Here is a 5,714-nt window from a genome sequence, read left to right as displayed (position 1 = left end):
AAGGATATCATAGAGAAGGGGTGTCATAGAGGAAGGGTATCATACAAAAATGGTGCCATAGAGAAAGAGTGGCATAGATGAGTGTTATAAAGGAAGGGTGTCATAGAGGAAGGGTGTCAGCAGAAGGGTGGCATAGAGCTGGGGTATGATAGCAGGAGGATGTCATAAAGCAGGGGTGTTGTACAGGAAAGAAGGCACAGAGGAAAGGTGTTATACATCAAGGTTGTCATAAATGAGGGCTGTCATAGAGTAAAGGTGTCATAGGTCAGGAGTATCAAACAGCAGGGCTGTCATAGAGGAAGGGTCTCATAGAGCAGGGCTGTCATAGAGGAGGGGTTCATACGGCAGAAGTGTCATAGACCAGGGTTGTCATAGAGGAGGTGTAGCATAGAGCAATGATGCCATAGAGAAAGGGTCACATAAGAGCGTTGGTGTTATAGAAAAGGGGTGTCATAGAGAATGGGTGTCGTAGAGCATGCATGTCATAGAGGAAGAGTGGTGTAGAATATGGGTGTCTAGAGAAGAAGGTGTCATATAAAAAGTGTCATAGAGGAAGGGTGTCAGAGGAATGCTGACATAGAGAAGGTGTCATAGAGAAGGTGTCATAGAGGAAGGGTGTCATAGAGAAAGGGTGTCATAAAAGAGGGGTGGTATAGAGCACAGGTGTCTTAGAGGAAGTGTCTCATAGAGCAGGGGTGTCATAGAGCAGGGGTGTCATAAAGCAGGAGTGTCATAGAGAAGGGGTGTCATAGTGGAATGGTGTCATATAGGAGGGGTGTCACAGATGAAGGGTGCAATAGACAATGGGTGTCATAGAGAAGAGGTGTTGTAGAGGAAGGGTGTCATAGAGCAGTGGTGTCACAGAAGAAGGATATCATAGAGGAAGAGTGTCATACAGGAAGGGTATCCTAGAGGAGGGGTGTTCTAGAGGAGGGATGTTATAGAAGCAGGGTGGCATATAGGAGGGGTGTCATAGAGGAGGGGTGTCATACAGGAAGGGTGTCATAGAGGAAGGGTCTCCTAGAGCAGGGGTCTCATGAGGTAGAGTTTCATCGAGGATGGGTGCCATAGAGAAGGTATGTCATAGAGGAAGGGCGGCATAGGGCAGAGATGTCATAGTGGCAGGTTTTCATAGATAAGGGGTGTGATAGAGAAAGGGTATCATAGAGGAAGGATGTCATAAGGAAGTGGTATCATAGTGGAAGGATGTCATAGAGAGAGGTGTCATAGAGGAGGGGTGTCATAGAGCAGGGCTAGCTGAGAGGAAGAGTGTCCTTCAGGATGAGTGGCATAGAAGAGTGGTGTCATAGAGCAAGGGTGGCATAGAGCAGGGATATCATAGCAGAAAGGTGTCTTATCGATGGGGTGTCATAGAGAAAGAGTGTTACAGAGGACGTGTGTCATAGAGGAAGGGTGGCCTAGACAAGAGGTGTCATAGAGCAGGGGTGTAATAGAGGAGGGGTGTCATAGAGGAAGGGTGGCCTAGACAAGAGGTGTCATAGAGGAGGGGTGTTATAGAGGAGGGGTGGCATAGGGCAGGGGTGTCATAGAGGAAGGGGCTCATAGGTGGGGTGTCATAGAAACAGGGTGGCATAGAGCAGGGCTGTCATAGTGGAAGGGTATTATAGAGAAGGAGTGTCATATAGGAAGGTTTACATACAGGAAGGGTGTCATAGATTATGGGTGTCATAGAGGAAGTGGGGCATAGAGCAGGTGTGTCATAGAGCAGGGGTGTTATACAGGATACGTGGCATAGAGGAAGGATGTGATAAAGTAGGGTGCCATATAGTTGGGGTGTCATAGACCAGGTGTGTCATAAACATGGGGTGTTCTAGAGTAAGGGTGTCATAGATCAGGAGTGTCATAGAGCAGGGGTTTCACAGAATAAGTGGTATCTTTAAAAGGGACCCCTGTATTTGTAAGCTTCAGGTCCATGATGATGATCTGCTCTGGGCTGCTGCCCAGCTCCGCCCTATTTCTGCAGTTAATGGGTCTGCCGTGGTCCCTCGGGGTGCCCATCACTGTCAGAAGGGCAGAATTCTATGAAGTCTGCTACCCCTGCACACTCCTTTCTTCTCTACACTTCCTTCTCCAAAGCTCCAAGGAAAATTTGTTTGCTTTTGTGTCCCTTACAGAAAGTTGCTGATTTTGTCCTGCTTTTGCAGAAATGAAAGATAGTAAGGTTTTTCCTTTTGTCTTTATTTTTGGATCATTTCCACAAGCAAGAGGGATGGGGATGATGACTTATGCAACTACGTTCACACTAGAAGCTCATTTCTGTCATTTTAAATACTTTTCTACTTTAAGTATAAAACATTTATACACTATAGAAAATTCAGTTCTTTAGAAACATAAGAAATAACCACTGTTAAAATCTTTGTATTTCTTTTAATTCCTTTTCCATGCTTACATATTCTTTTCTTTTAAAACACTGGGATTACTGTAAACCCACAGTATTTTTTTCTGATTTTTTTCACATGACCATTTTCCCAAATTACTAAAAGAAAAAAAAATTGTTCATTTTATATACATGTATGTTTATTTTCTCCACATAAACCCCTAGGAAAGGAGCTATTTGATCAAAGGGAAATCAGCATCTTTGTGGCATTTGCAAATTGCCCGCCAAAAAGATTGATTCACTCTTTCATTACTACAGTATGAAAGTTTGCCCTTTTCCCCACATCCATGACAACATGGGCTATAATCATATGCTTTAATCTTTATGGCTTTTTTAAACTGAAGGGTCGTATCTTACTTTTGTTCGTCTACCTTTGATTACCATTGAGGTGAGACATTTCTTCACAACTGTCACTTTCATTCCATTTTTTAATTACCTGTTTATATTCTTTGCATGTTTTTTTGTTGGAGTGTTGGGTTTTTCAGGATCTGTGAGACAGAGTCAAATGTTTCGGATATTGTCTAATTGCCCTCGGCATCCATAGCTGAGTGGAAAGTGCACCATGAGTCTGAGGCAGTGTGGCAGTTCTTGGGGTCTTAGGTTTTGTTTTGAAGGGAAGCACATTTCTGTGGGAAAGCTACAGGCCTGGCTTCACCTCCCCAAGCCTGAGAAAAAGAAACCTTCCAAAAAAGAACCATGGCAGTTTAGGAAGCAAACCCTTCTTTCCTTTCTTTTCACGGGCCTGGAGTTCACCCAGGGTCTTCTTCAGAGCGGAACTGCTCCCCATTGTTCCTAAATTAGCCCCTAAATTGATTCCACATTTGTGGAATTGGTGGCAGGAATGGATTGCCTGTGGCAAGCATTATTCCTGAAGCATGCCACATTTAAACCCTTTGCCCTCCTGTAATGTCTTTTTTATGTTTTTCAGAAACCATGTAATGAACTGTTGAAAAAGGGTTAATCGCTGTAATGTGTAAAGTAGCCCTTGAAAAACCACACCAGCCATCAAACTTTCCAAATAACATTTTGTGAATTCAGGTGGGCGTCTTGGCAGGAAGGAGACAGCAAGAAGATATTTCTGAACCACATGGTTATTCCTCATGTCTTGAAATAAACAAACCTGCTTGGGTTACTCAGAGGAAAAATGGGTTGGGAAGACCTTAGTAGGTTGGCATAAAAGCGTGACCATGAGCCAGCTTCCCCTCCTGGCACTTGCATGTGCTCTGGGATAATGACATGGTGGCAGGTGTTTGAGATGGTTGGAGAGTTTGACACTTAACTGTGAAAACACCTGGACTCTTCCAAAGCTTTGTCCCTCTCCCTCTCACTCTTATATTCCTTTAATTTTTTATAATTTTGTATGATTTCCCCTGAGTGAGGACTAGAGCCCTCTCAAACTTAATAATAACCAATATTTGCATAGCACCCCACAGGCACCAAGAGATTCCCTCATGTGATCTTTATCATCTGCAAGGAAAATGTAGCTAACTATTATGCCCATTTTATAGCTGAGTAAAGCGAGGCTCTGAGAAGCTTAATGCATTGTTGTGTGTGAGGCATATGGCTAATACACATCAACATTAGTGTATGAACCTGGGCTTTATTTTTATTCCAAGGACTCCACACAGCTCAGTGAAAACAAACACAGTTGGATTGCCCTGAAGTTGCTGGAACAAACTGTTTGTCTTAAGGACAGCTGCTTTCATCCAGACAGCAAATATTCATGGAGCTCACACTACTGTACCATATACTCTGTTAGGTGTTTTGCAAACGGGATCTTGGATCAACCGCAGCTGACTTGTGATAGAAGAGGCTTACTGCCGTCATTGTAGCTGGGGAAAGGGAGGCTCAGAGTGCTTACCTTGCCCAAGAGCATAGCACAGCTCCTTAGAGGCAGAGCTGCGTGTGACCTTGGCCCTGAGCGGGGGTGCTGGCCTTGTGCTGACAGTGAGGCTCCAGTTGTGAGTGCTGACAAGGGCGCTGGCAAGGGCCTGCTCACGGCATTGCTTTCAGGTAGCATCTGACGGATGGAGCACCCAGATGTAATCCAGCTTTAATTTGATTGAAAACTGAGGGACAATTTTTTGTGTAAATCATGCTTACCGGTATGGGGAGGCTTTTAAAATAACACGTGAAACTTGGTAAAGGAAAAAATTTAGGGAAAACTCTTTTCAATTTTCACTTACTGTTTTTATTTACAAACTGAACTTGTTGGGAGGAAGGTATTATTATTATTTTTATTATTATAATAAAATAGATGAACATCACCAAAAAAAAAAAAAAAAAGGGACTAGGCTCATCTTGGTCCCCATCATCTTCCTTCTAACCGCACCTTCCAAGCTGGGAAACCTTGTACTGTCAAGTCACATGCTGACATTCCAGGTCATGTGAGTCCCAAAGTCTCGTTCCAAAGGCAGCACAGAAGATAAGTAGCTCCCCAATGCAACGGGACACTGATTTTTAATTAAATACTTTTAAAAGCTTTCAAGCAACCTAAGTATTATAAAAGTTTCCTTTTTACTCTTCCTTATTCTGTCCCCTTCCCCCTCCCACACCACACCATGGACCCCCCAAAATACTGTTTGGATCCTTGCCTATTAGCAAATTCAGAATTTCTCTTTTAAGTTCTGTTTCAGTTCAGGAAGAAGAGTGACTCTATAAACCATTACCAAAATCAAAGCTCCATCAGAGGCAGACAGAAGCCCCCATACATTGGGGTGAATTACTTTCAGTTCTTGATTCCATGCTAGTGCTAGTGAAATTTCACAGCTGGTTATTAAAAAAAAAAAATCCTGGGGTCAGTGTTATGTACTATTTATGTCACAAGAAGCCAGAGAAGTAAAATACCCTAAAGATATGAAAACATTTTGTAAATCGACGTACTTTTGGCACATGTTTCTCTTTCAGAGCCTGGGAAGCGATTTATGTGCCCTGATGAAGTGCTGGTAGAAAGGCCCCCACTGGTCCCTGCTTAATGGTCCACGCACCTTCCAAGTATTGATACAGCTGACCTGGCTGAGGCCCGTGAGGGCCGAGAGGAGGGAGTGAGGGGTGAGAGGAGGGAGGCCTAGGAAACGCAGACAATTTATTGCTTTGCAGAAAGCAGGAAGAAGAAATGGTACAAGTGACCTAAGTCACAGTTTTCTCGAAAGGTAGAAACTGTTAACAATTCAAGTTGACAACTGCCAATAGCAACCCAGCTTTTCTTTACTCACTATAAATTTGAATTGGTTATTTTTGAGAATGCTAAAAGGATGTCCCCCCTACTGCTTGGGACAATTCTAGCCCTACCCTTAATGCCCAGATCCAGGGACAA

Source organism: Furipterus horrens, unplaced genomic scaffold (assembly GCF_987537825.1).
Source record: "Furipterus horrens unplaced genomic scaffold, mFurHor1.1.pri manual_scaffold_3, whole genome shotgun sequence".
Lineage (NCBI taxonomy): Eukaryota > Metazoa > Chordata > Mammalia > Chiroptera > Furipteridae > Furipterus > Furipterus horrens.
The sequence above is the reverse complement of the archived record's forward strand: the minus strand, read 5'-3'. Positions refer to the sequence as shown.